Source organism: Carcharodon carcharias, chromosome 1 (assembly GCF_017639515.1).
Source record: "Carcharodon carcharias isolate sCarCar2 chromosome 1, sCarCar2.pri, whole genome shotgun sequence".
Taxonomy (NCBI): domain Eukaryota; kingdom Metazoa; phylum Chordata; class Chondrichthyes; order Lamniformes; family Lamnidae; genus Carcharodon; species Carcharodon carcharias.
The window spans coordinates 235,735,405-235,753,627 of record NC_054467.1 but is presented as its reverse complement, the minus strand read 5'-3'; positions in this window follow the sequence as shown (position 1 = coordinate 235,753,627).

Here is an 18,223-nt window from a genome sequence, read left to right as displayed (position 1 = left end):
TCTTAACTGCTTGCTGCACCTGCATGCTTGCTTTCAGTGATTGGTGTGCAAGGTCACCCAGGACCCTTTGTACATAGCTATTTCCCAATCTATCATCATTTAAATAATACTCTGCCAATCTGTTTTTCCTACCAAAGTAGATAACTTTTCACTTATCCATGTTATACTGCATCTACCATGTATTTTCCCACTCACTCAACCTGTCTAAGTTGCCTTGAAGTTCTTAACACCCTCCTCATCCTCTTCATTCCCACAAAGTTTTATGTTTTCAGCAAACTTGGCAATATTACATTTGGTTCCCTCATCCAAATCGTTGATATATATTGTGAACAGCTGAGGCCCAAACACTGATCTCTGTGGTATCTCACTAGTCACCACCTGCCACTCTGAAAACATCCATTTATTCCTATTCTTTGCTTCCTGTCTGACAACCAATTCTCAATCCAATATACTATTCCCCATTCCATATGCTTTAATTTTGCACACTAACATCTTATGAGGGACATTATCAAAAGCTTTCTGAAAATCCAAATACACTACATCCACTGATTCTCCCTTATTTATTCGGCTAATTACATCCTCAAAAACTCCAGTAGGTTTGTCAAACATGATTTCCCTTTCATAAATCCATGTTGACTTTGTCTAATCCTGTTGATATTTTCTAAATGCCCTGTTATCACATCCTTTGTAATAGGCTCTAGCATTTTCCCTACTACTGATGTTAGACTAACCAGTCTGCATTTCGCTGTTTTCTCCCTCCCTTTTTTAAATGGTGGGGTAATATTCACCACTCTCCAGTCTGCTGGGACTGTTCCAGAATCTGCAGAATTTTGGAAGGTGACAACCAACACATCCACTATTTCCATGATCACCTCATTTCATACCCTGGGATGTAGATTATTGGGCCCTGGGGATTTATTGGCTTTCAGTTCCTTTAATTTCTCCAGCACTATTGTTTTAGTCATACTAATTTCTTTCAATTCCTCCTTCTCACTTGGTTCCTTAGTATTTCTGGGAAGTTAGTTGTGTCTTCCTCCATGAAGACAGAACCAAAGTGCTTATTTAATTGCCCTGCCATTTCCTTGTGTTCTATTATAAGTACTGCTGCTTTGGACTGTAAGGGACCTACATTTGTCTTCACTAATCTTTTTCTTTTTACATACTTATAGAAGATTTTACAGTCTGCTTTTATGTTTCTTGCAAGTTTACTTGTATAACCTATCTTAATCAATCAATGAGGGGGAGGTGATGAGGTAGTATTGTCACTGGGCTAGTAATCCAGAGACCCAGGGTAATGCTCTGGGGACCTAGGCTTGAATCCTGCCACAGCAGGTGGTGGAATTTGAATTCAATAAAAATCTGGAATTAAAAGTCTAATGATGACCCATTGTCAAATGTAAAAATGCATCTGGTTCACTAACGTCCTTTAGGAAAGGAAATCTGATGTCCTTACCTGGTCTGGCCTACCTGTCCAGACCCACAGTAATGTGGTTGACTCTTAAATGCTCTCCAAACAAGGGCAATTAGGGGTGGCCTAGCCAGCAACCCACCACGACGTTGGATGAATAAAAAAAAATCTCTTGGTCCTCCTTTGCTGAATTCTAAACTATTGGTAAGGTTGCTACTTTTTCTAGCACTTTTATATGATTCCTATTTGGAGTCATAATACTGTCCTTAATTTCTTTTGTTAGCCATGGCTGGGTCACTTTTCCTGTTGTGTTTTTGCACCAGAAAGGAATGTATAGAAGTTGCAATGCATAAATTCACTGTTTAAATATTAGCCATTGTCTATCCACTGTCATACCTTTTAATGAAGTTCCCAAATCTATCTTAGCCAACTCACACCTCATACCTTCTTAGTTTCTTTTATTAAGATTTAGGACCCCAGTTTCAGATCACACTACTTCAATTAATCCCTTCTCATATAACAGTCACTGCAATCCAAAAGTATAATTACTTGCAGGAATCAACTGAGATGTTCTGAAGTGATAAGGTGCTCTATAAATGGAAATATTATATCTTTTTCTATCATGAAGGTGCAGACACTTTGAAAATGTTGGTTTCTGATTAGCTGATAGCTGACATGAAATAGTGATGATTGCATTTTGCAAAAATAATTACTTCATTGACAAGTTGCAATGTGAGGTCTCACTTGATGGGTTATCTCATCCATGGGGCTGCATCTAGTATAGGTTAACTCATCTGTGGCACAGGAAGAGCTCAATTAAAGCCCAAGTGTTGCCTGTGGCTAAGAACTATGAAGAAGTTTAAACAATTTCAGCCACCATCCTACATGATCCCCTAACATGTTTACATTAGTGTTATGTGATGTTTTACAGGGATAGGGACACTGATGATTTTTGGACAACTGCTCATTTTTGCCAATACACCCATGTTAATATTTTGGATGAACTTCCAAACTTTGGCTTTGCATTATTTTCCTTATTTCAGTAAAATGGCCAATTGGAATTTAACACAGATTTCAGAATAATTGTATTCAGCAAGTGCTGAATAATTGAATGAAGCAGTTTAATTAGATATCCATTTTGTTTCTTGAGGTAACAAGGGACTTATAAAACATTGCCCTCTTGTGCCTGTGTTCCAAATTCCCTCTTATTTCCACATTAAACTCTTATGTAAAGTGCATTGGGTTTTTCAGTTAAGAATATTGGCCTATTTTTGGTGATTAGGAATATAAATTTTTGATCATGAAGCAGAATAAATTCTCAATACATTTGATTGTTTTTTTTTAATTCATTTCCCACATCCATTTCAGTTGAGTGAAATCAGTTATGGTCAGTCCAGCTTTCTCCAGATGCTCATACCTCAATATGAAATTGACCGAAACTTTTCTGATGGCTGCTGTGTAGTTTCCAGCATTGTTTGATTATATCTTGATTATTTAATGAATGTGACAATAATCCACAGAAAGGGAGTTTAGAACTAGGGAAGGCTTGGTAAAGGGTTTAGAAGTTACAATGGATCAAAATATTATTAAATGTTGCACTACCCTTCTTCACACTTAAATCTTAAAACACCTTTTACTGGAGCATTGAAGATATTTCTTCATTTAGTTTGTTTATTGAACAAAATGCCCCCATGCTGTATAGTAAAGGAATCATTTATGTAAAGTACTTTTTCCAAAGAGCCTGTTGATTCCAATACTATTACATGCATGAATATTTGAAACAATAAAATACACTAGAAAAATAAAAATATTTTGAATTATGCAAAGAGCTAGAAAATATTACATTTGATAATTCCTCTCCACATAAAAATGTGCTATAGATGCATAATTACTCGGGATAAAACTGATAAGATAAAAGCAAAATACAGTAGATGCTGGAAATGTGAAATAAAAATAGAAAACACTGGAAAAATTCAGCAGGTCTGGCAGCATCTGTGGAGAGAGAAACCGAGTTAATGTTTCAAGTCCGTATGACTCTTCTTCAGATGCTGCCAGACCTGCTGAGTTTTCCCAGCATTTTCTGTTTTTTATTATATAATACTGATAAGGTTGCATTTATAAACCGTATGTTCAACTCATCAAATTCTCAGTTTCCAAACTGTCTAGGTGTGGATATTGGAAATGACATTTTTCTCATTACTGTGAAGAAGATTACTAAGATTACATTTTTGGTTTGTAAAAGCAGATCAGTTGTGCAGTAAAGGAAAGAATTGACATTTATATATTGTTTAATTATGTTCTGAGGACATTCAAAATTTCTTTGCAATCAACAAATTACTTTTGAAATGATCTGGGTGTCAGATTAATACTACTAGGTCAACTCTAGTCCATACACAACTGGCAAAGTATCAATCTGATAATATCATAGCCTAAACTTTTAAATATATTAACAAAATCTGGCAAAAGAAGAATCATATTATGCATTCTCTTCAGAACCATAAACAACAGCCTAGTGACGAAGATACAAGATTGATACTTGTTTATCTTTAGTCTCAAGTTTCGGGCTTGAAATGTCAATAGCTCCAAGGAAATTCCAGACTTTCTGGAAGATTTTCTTATCAGTTCAGCCAATGCAAAGTGATGTTGAAATATACCCTATCATTACTCCTTTTGAAATTAAATGCTTCCTGAAAATGAAATAATTTTTTAAACTTCATTTATAGAATTGGAGAAGAAGGTGCTTACGATGCCACATCTACTTTCTCCCCATCTTTTCATTATCTTACCTGGTTTATCTTTTTATTCATATATCCACACCATTACTAAGATCGCCTATTTCCCATTCTTCAACATCTGGCCCACAACCCTCCAAGATACCTGCGTCCCTTAATTCTGGCCTGTTGTACATCCCCAATTTTAATTGCTGGACCAAGCATTTCGCCATCTGACCATGGCGCTCGTGTGACTCGGTGTCATAATTGGCTTTATAATATCCCTGTGAAGTGCCTTAGGACATTTCATTACAATAAGTGTGTTTTATAAATATAAGGTATTGTTCATTGTTTGGACATTGGGAATTTACATTATAATGGTTATTGAAGCAGTCTGTGCGGAGGAAGTAATCATTAAGTTGTTAAAGTGTGAATACATATTTGGGTGTTTCTTTTGCACAGAGCAGCAGGTGGCACAGAATCAGCTCCCTTTTGCAGACTGCAGAATACACCTGCTGCCTTGTCTGTGCGTGTGGGATTTCATGCGGTGAAAAGTATGTAGGGTGCAGATTGGCCGACTGCAGTCACTGGTTAGAGTTGCATGTCCTTAGAAATTCAGTTTTGCAATGATATGCAATTACCGCCATTCAAGACATCATGTAGTAACTGCAAATGGCTAAATAAATTGCAATATTTGTGGAAATACACTAGGTCAGAAATGTAAAACATTGTTAGTTTGTCAGTTTTTGTCATAGTGATGACACTCTTACCTCTCATTCGGAAGGTTGTGGTTTCAAGACTAATTCAAGAGGCTTGAGCTGATCATCAAGGCTCAGAGTGCAGTGCCAATTGCTGCATTGCTGGAAGTGCCCATTTTTGGATGAGATATTAAACCGAGGCCTCTAGGGTAGTATTCACTAAAGCACGGGCAACCAGCATCACCACTAAAAAAAAGTTCATCTGGTGATTCTCAGTTAATGTTTGTGGGAGCAAATTGGCTGCCATATTTCCCTAGATTACAGCATTGGCTGTAATGCGCTTTGGTACGTCTTAAACTCCCCAACGGCACTATAGAAATGCAAATTCCCTCTTCAAATGCAAATCCCGAAAATTAATTAATTTTGAGCATCAGAGCCAGCACATGAAGGACTGGTTCTGACTTCTCTGTGTCCAAGACAGCAATGAGCCGCATTTAAAATTAGAAGCAGGAAAACAGACCGAAGTACCGTGATCCGACCTGTATGAGCACTGATTCGAGAAACAACCGGCTGGAGCTAACATCCCCCTTAACAAATCCCAAACCTAACAGTCATTTGTAATTCTCCATCCGCTCCATATGAAAGGAACTGTGATCAAGAAGCTGCTTCTCGCTCCTCAACGTGTCCTTAACCAGTTTTCGGTTTGCATCATCAGCTACAATCTTTTGGGGTTTCCATTGCACAGACTTGGCCAGAACGATACCAAAGACATTTCCCCATGTGCAATACAGTCTGTCCACGGCCTCAGACAAGGTAAGCCCCAACAGATCAGTTTGTACAAGATGTGGGTGTTAACAAGTTAGACACAAAACAAGTTCCTGGAGGGTTTCAAGTCGCATTGCCAATAACATTATGAATAGACTTGTCTTGCTCCTTTGCTTTCAATTTATAATCCTTACAGTTCTATTCTTGGCCATTCTCCTGTTTAAACAAATATCATGTCACTGGTATACCATTTCAGTCACCTGGGGTCCTCTATATACATAATACATACCTTTGCTGAAATCTTCATTCATGCCTTTGTTACCTCTAGATTTGATTATTCCAATGCACTCTAGGCTGGTCTCCCACATTCTACCCACTGCAAACTTGAGGTCATCCAAAACTCTGCTGCCCATGTCTGAACCCAATCCCGTTCACCTATCAGCCCTGTGCTCCCTGACCTACACTGGCTCCTGGTAAAAGGAAGACTTAATTTTAAAATTCACATCCTTGTTTTAAATCCCTTCATGGCCTCACCCCTCCCTATCCCTGTTATCTCCTCCAGCCCCAGAACTTTCCTCTAATCCTGCCCTCCTTCGCATCCCGATTTTAATAGCCCCACCATTCTGCAATACATTCCCTACCTCTGCCTCACTTTATGTACGAACATATGAACACATGAATTAGGAGCAAGAGTAGGCCGTTCAGCCCTTCGTGCTTGCTCTGCCATTCAATAAGATCATGGTTGATCTGATTGTGGCCTCAACTCCACATTCTGCCTGCCCTCTTCAGATCCTCTGTTAGTCAAGAAACTATTTGCCTTAAATATATCCAATGACCCTGCCTCCACTGATCTCTGGGGAAGAGAATTCCAAAGATTCATAAGAGAAAAAAATTAATCTCATCTCTGTCTTAAATGAGAGCCTCCTTGCTTTTAAACTGTGTCCCCTAGTTTGTTCCTCCTTTAAGACACTCTGTAGAACCTACCTTTTTGACCAAGTTTTGGTTTAGAGTGTTATATAAATAAAATGTGTTGTCATGTCTTCCCAGCCTGGTAGAAATGCTGGGCTATATTTCACTCATGAGTCCTGATGAAGGAATCACCAATCCTTAATCTGTTCTTTTCTGCTGACAGATGCGGACTTGCCCTCTGCATATTTCCAATATTTTCTGTTTTTATTTCAGGTTTCCTGTATTTACATCAAATGTTCTTTGTTCAATCAAATAAAGTAACTTACCTGTTTAAAAAAGACTTGCATTTTTATAGTTCCCTTCATAGCCACAGGACATCGTAAAGCACTTTACAGCCAGTGAAGTACTTTGGGAGATATAATCATACTTGTCATGTAAGAAATGCAGTAACCAATTTGGGGTTGAACCTGGGGAGGTTTTCACTGGAACAAAGCAGTTTAAAGGATGATTTGATAAATGTGTTTTAAAAAATGGAAAAGACCAAACAGAGTAGATAGAAGGAAACTGTGGAAATTGAGTGGTCTAGAGCAAGACATAAATATAAAATTTAACATAACAGAGTTAGGGCACAGAGCCGAAGAAGCCTTTTTACACAAGTGGTATGAGACTGTGGAAAGGGCACTGCGGTTAGGGATTGAATCATAGGCATGTTAAGAGTAGATTAGATAGGTAGATGAAGAAACAGAGATTAAAGGAATAAAGGAATCTTTATTGGAAAGCTCTAGGAGCTGACACAGATGGGATGGGTCAAATGGCTTCCATCTTCCTGTAAGAATCTGTGATTCTAGAGCTAGGGTGGGCACAGAGATTAGGACAACTATTTGTGTGGAGGATAAGCACCTACATCCACACTAGAATGTTCTCATGTTAGTTCCAAAGGGCCTTAAATCAACCTGTGAGGTTCTTTAAATTGGACACAAGTTTGGTTGTTAGATGCTGGAGTATGGTGATAAAGTGATTATATCACTGGACTAGTAATCTAGAGGCCTGGACTAAAGATCCAGAGATATGACCTCACCATGGTAGCTGGGGAATTTAAATTCAGTTAATTAGATAAAATCTGGAATAAAAAGTGTTAAAATCAACCATGGTAACCATGCAACTACCAGATTATCATAAAAACTGACTTGGATCACCAATGTCCTTTAGGGAAGGAAATCTGCTGTGACTCGAGATCCACAACAGTGCTCTTAACTGCCTCCTGAAATGGCCTCCTGAAATGGCCTAGCAAACCACTCAGTTGTGTCAAAACTATTACAAAAAACAATAAGAATAAAACAGGACCAACCATCTGCACCATCTTGGGCAGAATTTGAAAAGCCCAGTAACACTTCAAAGTCCACCTCACTAACATCCAGGAACTTGGACCAAAATTGGCAGAGCTGTCCCTCAGGCTAATCAAGCAACTGCCTGACATAGTCATACTCACAGATCCATATCTTTCAGCCAACATCCTGGACTCCTCCATCACCATCCCTAGATATGTCCTGCCCCACTGGCAGAACAAACCCACCAAAGGTGGCAGCACTGGGTGCAAGATCCCATGAAGTATTACAGCATCATTACATGGACTTCAGCAGTACAAGAAAGCAGCTCACCATCACCTTCTCAAGGGCAATTAGGGATGGGCAATAAATGCTGGTCCAACCAGTGACGGCCACATCCCATGAATGAATAAAAAAAGGTTGGGAATGAAGTGGGAAACTCCCTTGGCTGAAATGACAAGCAAATTGTAGCAGTCAAGACAGTAATTATATGCAATTATGTAATTGCAATAGCTCTTTCCTGACCACACACAGGTCACGTGCTATATCTGCAACTCAGTAGGTTGGAGGAGGCAAGTGCACAACGGCAAATTATTGAGATCTGAAAAAGTATAAAATCAGCAGTATAAAATGGGAAAGCAACAAGCTGGATGTCATCCAATGGGCAAAGGCTTGTGATTATAGGAATAAATACTTGAGGCAGGTACTAATGATTGTGTTTGGGGTAAGTAACTTGGTCTCCTTATATGGATGTGCACACCTTAGTGGGGGCTACTGACCTTTATACCTATGAACTTGCACAGGGAGATGAGGTCCACCAATTCTGAGGTGGGGTGGTTCACTAAGGAGGAGCTGCAGTGGTGTCCATCTCAGCAACCGGGTTGGGAGGTGGAGAGGGGTGGAGAGGGGTGGGCCAGCAACTGGGAGAGGAGAAGCAGTTGCAGCATGTAGTGTAGCCATGGTCAGCTGGGCGTAGTAGAGAGGATAATTACAGAGTAGGCTATGACAGAACGTGCTACCGTCAGCGTAGAATCAGGTCAAGGGTAAGCAAGAAAGTTGGATGGTTTTATTGTAGTGTGTTCATGGGGAAAGCATTAGAAGTATACTCTTCTCTTTCAGATATACAATCTAGTGACTGTGATACAGTGAAAACTACTGTTCTTGATGCCTTTGAGTTAGTGCCAGATGCATACAGGCAAAAGTTTAGAAATTTAAGGAAGAAACAGAATCAGGCTTTTGAGAAATTTGCCAGAGAAAAAGAAATGATATTTGATAATTGGTATAGATCTATGAAGATTGAACAAAATTTTACATATCTTAGAAAGCTAGTGCTAATGGAAGAATTTAAAAGTAGTTTCCCTTTAGGAATAAGGTACTACCTAGAATGCCACAATGTTTCAAACATATGAGCAGCTGAAATAATGGCTGATGAATAGGAATTGTCCCACAAGCATGTGAGTAGCAGTAGACCATTGTTTGTAAACTGAAACAAAAACTGGGAAAGTAACAGATCTAATAATAAATAAAATTCTGGATACAATGAGAAAGAACAGAAATGAAAAGACATATTCAGAGTACTTAAAACGACAGTATGAAGTATAAATATGAGTCAAGGGGAACAATATATTATTTTTGTCAAAGAGAGGACATATGAAGGCAAACTATTGGAAACTAAAAGTCAAAACTGAGGCACTTGTGGGAGTGCATATCGTGATTTCAGAAAACACTGTACCAGTAGGCAATAGAAACCAATAGCTTCAAATGTTCACATTGTTTGAATAGATCAGAATATAAAAGGTTATAAAAAATGATGTTCAAGTGTGAAATATTTTTATTAAAGCAAAATACTGCAGATGCTGGAAATCTGAAACAAAAACAAAAATTGCTGGAAAAACTCAGCAGGTCTGACAGCATCTGTGGAGAGGAAGACAGAATTAACATTTCGAGTCCATATGACTCTTCATCAATTGATTGTTGGGCTTGAAACGTTAATTCTATTTCTCCCTTCACAGATGTTGTCAGTCCTGCTGAATTTTTCCAACACTTTCTGTTCTGATGAATTAAAGCTGTCTGAATTGAACCTACAGACTGAACCTGAGCAACAGATGTCAAAACTTATAACAGCAGCACTCCAAATGATGGAACAAAGGAATGCAGTGCTTTGAACTGAGACTATAAGTAACATTGATACCATGGCACTATGAGGAGGGATTTGTGTTCTTGGCTGCAAATTAAAACTTCAAAATGATGACACTGTTGCCCTTGTTGGAAAAGAATTGGACAAGGCATGTGCTGGGTGGGAAGACAAAGAAACAAATAATTCATGAACTGACTAAAAAATAGAGTACCAAGATTTATTATCTGGTCAACAACATAACCTTCATGAAATTCTTAAAGCAGAAGAATGAACTGCTTGTAAAAAAAAAGGATGCAGTGTTAAATCTGCATCTCCTGGAAAAGAAAACTGAAAGGTTAAATCATGGAAATGAGCAGTATCCTGCATTTAAATAGGAGGGGGACAATTCAATTGTGTGGCTGGTTGGGTTTTTCTTTATGAACTTGGACATTAAAGAACTTGGATCCATGAAAGAGAATGGAGATTTGGAAGTAAAAGATGAATGGGGTGATTTAAAGACTGTGCTGAAAGGTTAACACCTTATGACATTCAGATGTATAGTGTTAAAGAAAAACAAAGGAAGTTTCTGAATCCAGAGGGATTGTCAGATATCAATGACATTCTTGACAAAGTTAAGCTGACCAAGTGAAACATTTTATAACCCAGCACCTGGGAAAGCTAAAAAAAAACTATGCAAAATGAGAAATAAGACTTACTACAGATGAAGGATGAAAAGTGAAGCCACTAATAGCAAAATGAACTTTCATTCACTGGAGAGTTGGAATTGCTGAACGTTAAATCTTAATTGTCACATGAGATTGTGCTGCCAAGACACACTGTTTAATGATGAAATGTGACAAAGTGGGAGATTATTACTTGTACTGTATATAGTAAGTTAATGGTTAGAGTGCTAACAATGTTAAATGTTGGTAGTATTGTCAAAACCTATGTTACCACAGTAATAATCTTTTCATATTTTAGTGAGGAGGTGTTAAAAATGCAAGATTGTACAAGATGGTTATGTTTTAAATTGTCTCTTTTAATTCAACATTTAAAAAATGAACATGTGACCTCCTGGTATGTCTGCCCTGCTGATGTGACCTGGTTACCATGGGGACTGGGGATGCTAGTCAAGTTCTGTTGAAATGCAAGTGTTAATTTTCACACCAGAACACAAAGGCAGATGCAGTTGGCCTGGCCTTGGGCAGACATACTGATTGAGAAACATAGGACAGAGAGACAGAGTCCTGAAGAGAGAGACAGGGACAGCAATGGTTGTAGTCAGCAAGGGGAAAATGGTTGTTTTTCTGTTAGCTACCAGACAGAATGTGGATTGGAGAATGTATTCTGGTCAAGAAACATAGCTCATGAAAATTTAAGGACACGGTGGCCAGGAGAAGGAATCACCAGAATGAGCTATGCTGCTGGAGATCCGTTCAAGCTTTCTAGGAAGACTGAGGAAAAGGTGCTTCAATGGTTACTGGTTTCAAACCTGCACGCTTTCTAAATATATAAATTGTTAACTGCTCTATAAGTTCCTTTATTTCCGCAATCTACAAATAATAGTAACTGTAAGGAAGTTTACATTTTAGGACAATTATGCTGCAAGGTAAAAAAAGTTGCAAAAAATGTTACATATGTTTCATTGTAATTTACACAGTTTAATAGGCTTGACATGTTACAAAAATTAAATGAAAAAGACATCTCCCAAATATAAAGTTAGCTGTTGTCATAATCTCCACGGGCAGCCAGTTGTATGGGGGGAACATTATGGCCAAGCAATTGTTCTTTTAGTGTTTAAAATTAACCCTTCTGCACTCCAGTGACCTGCCTGCGACCGATATAATTGGTCATTGTACTCATGCAATGGGAACCCAAAGTTGTGAAATACAGAATAATTTCCAACACCCGGGTCAGTATTAGTGCTATATCGGTATCATACTCAGTTGCAATAGCTCATTCAGTTCAGTTGTAACCTCTTCAGAAATGTTGGATGGCATTCCGATTAATAAGTATTTTGTTTCTGAGTGAGGATAGCTGGAGTCTTTGATGATTACAGAGTGAAACATACTATTTTGCGAAAAAGCACTGGAACACGACTTCTGTGTATGCGTTTTGCTTTTCTCGTGTACTAACTACCTGTTCCATTCCCATTCAATAGAATTTGAAGAACTGCGAGAAAACATTAGCCTCAAAGCAAACATTTTCTAAACGCTAACAGTCTATCTCTTGGTTCTTTGGTGCTCCAATGAGTCCTACCACTCCATGAAAGATCTTATCATGTGGCTGGACATGCCAATTACCGATTTACAAAATTACAAATATCACTGAAAGGAGCGCATTATCATCTGAACATGGATTCCACAACTAAGGTCACATTGCAGATACACTGAAGGAGGTTAAAAGTAGAAATTGTTCGTTTTACATTTAGCCTGCCTCACTTTAAATATTCCTGAGTCTTGGCATATGAGCAGAAATCTACCAAGCAAATTACTGGTTGATGCGCCATGTTATTGTCAACTTGTTAATCAGGGCCACTAGGAACTTTTAAGTATGTGCAGGTTACCAGTTGCGGGCGTTGACGTTGTTCTGCTTGCTGCAGACTCGCTGCTTCAACAGGAAACAGTTACAATTCGGAGGGGAAAATCAGCACCGAGATCGCCTCGTGCGCTCGCTGGCTTTCTGCTTCGTGCCTTTTACACCCAACCGAGATAGTAAACAGAAAAGTTTGTTTCCGCCGCGAAGACGATTACCAGTAGACAACAAGTATCATTGTCGTCAAGCGTGCGAATGTTGCACGTTATTTTGGTGACTGCCTCATTAGCTGTTATAGAAGCCTTATTAGATTCACTTTTATTAAGGTCCATTTTTGCCACGCTGTCAAGAGCAGGATCTTATACGATTATAACCTAAGCATCAGGTCTGGAGTAGACTTTATACATTAGGTTTCTAGGAGGGATGCAGTAATTAGTGAGGAGATTGTAAATCCCAAAGCGGTCCGAGCTAAACGGAGGGAATGTCCTGTCATTTCTTATTATGGCGGGTTTCCCGCCACAGCACCGCAGCCGAGAGAAAGTGAAACTTGGGGCATTTTCGTTCAGAGGAACTTGGGACTTTCGACTTCCCTACACAATATTTTTTTTAAATGTCTAATATTCTTGTTTACCGTTTCCTCAAAAATTATATCGAATGCAGCTTATCGATAAATACCGAATGGCAGGAATTTTGCAGCGGTATGGGGGAAAGAGCGGGACTAATTAGATAGCTCTTTCAAAGGGCCGGAACAGATACAATGGGCCGAGTGGCCTCCGTCCCTGCAGTGTCATCCTATGATTCTAATTCTAGTTTTCTCATACCTATGACACATTTTAGAGCCAGATTTCACGTAAAGCTTCAGTTCCTGGTTGTGGAATTGGAGTTTCTGGAGAGAAGGAAGGGAACCCGTTTTATTCATTACCACCACCGAATTCCACTATACCAATGATCGAAATGAAATCCGTTATGAGGAGTCAACCTAGAAGAATGCTCTTGATGTATATGTGAGGTAGACCTTCGCAAAGTGAAAGGTATTTATCTAGCAATTGCACAGTTATAACAAAGAGAAAAAACGAATATTATAACTCACCTATTGTCAGAAATGCAAGTGAAAAATTTACAAAGGTATTCAATAAGTGATATTGTTGGCCTGCAACGAGCATTAAATAGTTTAAATGCTTAACGTGAAATGGAGGTTGTTGCAATCTTTATTATTCTTACAGGCAACGTTTTTTTTCGAATTGTGTTCAATGTATGTTAAGAAACAGGAAGTAAAACCGTAAACAGCTCCATGAAGAGATAATTGTAATGGTGACACTGTAAAAATGTTTTCATATTACAGAACGCGCACTAGAGCCAGGATAAAGGACGTTGGCTTTTTACAGCAGTGCTCAGTAAGGTCTTTAGAGAGAACAAGAACAGACGGAATATGAAAATAAAATAAATTGAGAGAAGGGCTGTTTGGTTACATGAGACGATTTTGTCTGGAATAATTCAACTATATATAGCACCAATGAATAATTGGAAACCACTATAGATGGGCAGAGTAAAAGGAAGAGCCTGAAATGAGAACCAGGGGACACAGTCTCAGAATAAGGGGTAGGCCATTTAGGACTGAGATGAGGAGCAATTTCTTCACTCAGAGGGTGGTGAACCTTTGGAATTCTCTAACAATGCTTCATGTCACACCTCAAAGTACACGCAAAGTCTCTGTCCCATTTGAACCTGCTTATCTGAAATTCAAATACTTGTAAACAGACAGAACACTTACCAATCAATATACAAGCAGCGTCTTTTAAAAAAAATAGACGGCAAATCCGTCATTTCCTGTTGGTTTCTACTATCCCTGATGAAGAATGCTTTGCCCAGGGCTTGGAGCTGAGAATTGATAAGTAACCGACAGTCTAATGAGAAAGTTTCCGTCAACAATTAGCGTCCAGTTCAACAACTGCACTTCCTATATTTTGCTTCTCATCTGTAGAGACATTTTGTCATCTCACAAGATGGCGGACAAAGAATGGTCATGTAACTGACAGAAAAAAGGGAAGATAGGTTTGGGGGTGGAATCAAAATAAGGGCCTTTTCAAAGTAGGACATGGGGCGCCAAGGTAGGGATGCTTGTGGAGGGGTAGGCTGAAGGAACTAGGGATCGCAAGATAAAGAACCAGGAAGAGGCAGAGGGTACAACAAGGAACATGGAGCTAGAGGATAATGAGCAGGTATAGCCATAGAGGTATTTTAACATTAGGATTAGGATCTTAAAGTAGTTTCTGGTCGGTCACAAGAGAAATAAACATAAGACAATGAGGGTTTCGCCTTTCAAAAGGTTAAGAACGTGGGTTACAAGCTCTGGATGACTAGTAGTTTATGAAGACCATCAAGAGGAGTATCGGAGACAAAACAGCTTTGAAGTGATCAAGGTGTGCATAAGAATTTCAGCTGCAGAACGAGAGGGGTGGGGTTGGAGGGCAATGTTTCAAAAGTAAAAGGAAGCATTCTTAGCAACATGAGGAAAAAGCATTGTTCAGCCTTTCCTCGAGGGAGTGCCTTCACGCCTATTAGGATAGGGTTATAAATGTGTAACTGTGTATGAAGGGCCAAACTCCCGTCATGATAGAACAATACAATATATTTTACATGACATTAAATTATTAGAAACCATGCAGTGCAATTTACCATCAGTAATATCATTGTAGATCCGCTATGAACATTATGAGAATCAGAGAAATGAAAGATACCAATAACTTTGAAATTGAGTGGAAATCGGGGAATTAGGGCAAAATTGCTTATTGAGCAGCGGAGAGATCAGTTTTAATATAACATTGCGGAGTGTGTCTGAAATGATGAAAAGCTCGGAGGCTGAGGGGCAATCTGATGCGAGTAAGGCAATGAGATTCAGCCTTGTAGCAGATATTGGAAGAAGGAAATTTAAAACTGACACAACAATTTGTTTAGGCAAATTAAAGAAAATGTTGAATCGGTGAATAAAGATTTAAAATCGGAGAGCAGGAGCTAAGAAAAACAGAATATGAAGAGGATACAAACGATGCCAACCTTATAAAAGGATGGTTGTTTTTATGATGAATTCTGAAGTCTTAACAATGACTAAATCCATTAGTTAAATACAATCAGAGCAATATTTTCGCCAACTTTTTGCCAAGGGCCACAGCTTTAGACCTTTAACAAGTAGTTTCTGGCCGGATACAAGAAAATGTGGAATGTGCCAAGAATTTTAATGGAGTACACCCAGTTGTATTATGGATAACCTTGCTTCCTGACAGCATTTCTTGCTGGGGATCAATGAAGAAAGTGAAGTGATTAATCCTAGTATCTCTCAACTGGAGATCTGCAGGCATCGATGGCATAAATGAAGGGGCTGCAGTTAAGCGTTTTATTGGGAACATTTGAATTAGTAAATAGGTTGAATTCTCATATAAAATTAATACAAATTTTGCTCTTCTACCCTTGTTCTTGGGATGGAAATGAACCAAAAAAGCAACGTAAAACGCGCCTCGGAAGATTCATGGAACACTGGAAACTGGGTTATACAAATTTGGACACACACCTTTAATTCCATTTCACAATTAAATGTGAAGCCTTTCTACATATTATAGACAACTATTAGGGAGTGTGACTAGCCTCTTAAACATAAGAAGTAGGAGCAGGAGGAGGCCATTCAGCCCTTCGAACTCACTCTGCCATTCAATGAGATCATGGCTAATCTTTTATTTCGACACCATTTTCCTGCACTATCCCCTATTCCTTGATGTTTTTCATATATAGAAACCTATCGATCTCAGTTTTGAACATGCTCAGTGACTGAGCCTCCACAGCCACCTGGGGTAGAGAATTCCAAAGGTTCACCACCCTCTGGGTGAAGAAATTGCTCCTCATCTCAGTCCTAAATGGCCTACCCCTTACTCTGAGACTGTGTCCCATGGTTCTCGAACCCTCACCCTCCAGCCAAGGGAATCACCCTTCCCGCAGCTATCCTGTCCAGCCCTGTAAGAGTTGTGTATGTTTGAATGAAATCACCTCCCATTCTTCTAAACTCCAGAGATTAAAGGCCCAGTCTATTTAATCTTCCCTCATCGGACAATCCCTCCATCCCAGGGATTGATTTAGTGTAAAAAAAACACAAAAACAAAGATACCTGGAAAAACTCAGCAGGTCTGGCAGCATCTGCGGAAAGGAGCACAGTTGACCTTTCGAGTCCGTATGACCCTTGTTCTGTTGAAGGGTCAATCGGACTCGAAACGTTAACTGTGTTCCTCTCCGCAGATGCTGCCATACCTGCTGAGTTTTTCCAGGTATCTTTGTTTTTATTCTTGTTTTGGATTTCCAGCATCCGCAGTTTTTTTGCTTTTATCTTATTGATTTAGTAAACCTTCGCTGCACTCGCTCTGTGACAAGTAAAACGATGAAAGCAAACCAATGTGATGGACTTTGCGTACATGTTGCGACCCTCATATTTCCACAGTATTGTAACTTTATCATGTGCCACATGTTGGTTTGAATGGAGTCACACTCCCTAATAGTTGTCAATAATATGTAGAAAGGCTTCACATTTAATTGTGAAATGGAATTAAAGGTTTGTATCCAAATTTGTATAACCCAGTTTCCAGGGTTCCATGGATCTTCCGAGGCGCGTTTTACGTTGCTTTTTTGGTTCATGTCCATCCCAAGAACAAGGGCAGAAGAGCAAAATTTGTATTAATTTTATATGAGAATTCAACCTATTTACTAATTCCTCAAATGTTCCCAATAAAAGCTTGATGGTGAACAATTTCTCATTTGCTCGATTCTGGGTTAGTTGTTAAATCGGCAGCTTGATCTGAAGAAACAGAAATATCAAATCTTACTATTTAATCAAAAAAATGCAACACCAATGAACGTCGCTGCAATCATCTGCCGTGTATTGATTTCCGGTTTTCCGTAAATCATGAGCGCTCATTCCGGAAATTACCAATAAATCTCCATTTAAGGAAATGCCGAAGTATTAAAACAACCACGTGTCGATTCAACTGAATTTGTGTAAGAGCGTTGATGCAAACACGAGCTATCACCCAAACAAACATCAAATGAGATACCGTTCAAGCAATACCCCATTCGAATAATGTAATTCAGACAATACCCCATTCAAATAATGTAATTCAGGCAATACCCCATTCAAATAATGTACTTCAGACAATACCCCATTCGAATAATGTAATTCAGACAATATCCCATTCGAATAATGTAATTCAGACAATACTTCATTCAAATAATGTAATTCAGACAATACCCCATTCGAATAATGTAATTCAGACAATACCCCATTCAAATAATGTAATTCAGACAATACCCCATTCAAATAATGTAATTCAGACAATACCCCATTCAAATAATGTACTTCAGACAATACCCCATTCGAATAATGTAATTCAGACAATATCCCATTCGAATAATGTAATTCAGACAATACTTCATTCAAATAATGTAATTCAGACAATACCCCATTCGAATAATGTAATTCAGACAATACCCCATTCGAATAATGTAATTCAGACAATACCCCATTCAAATAATGTAATTCAGACAATACCCCATTCGAATAATGTAATTCAGACAATACCCTATTCAAATAACATAATTCAAGCAATACCTAATTTCAAGTGGTATACGGCTCACAGGTGCATGTAAGGTCATGTAAGGTTTTCTGAAGTATTTTGGTTGTTCCAAGTCCCTTGTGTACATCAATTGTATATTAGTGAATT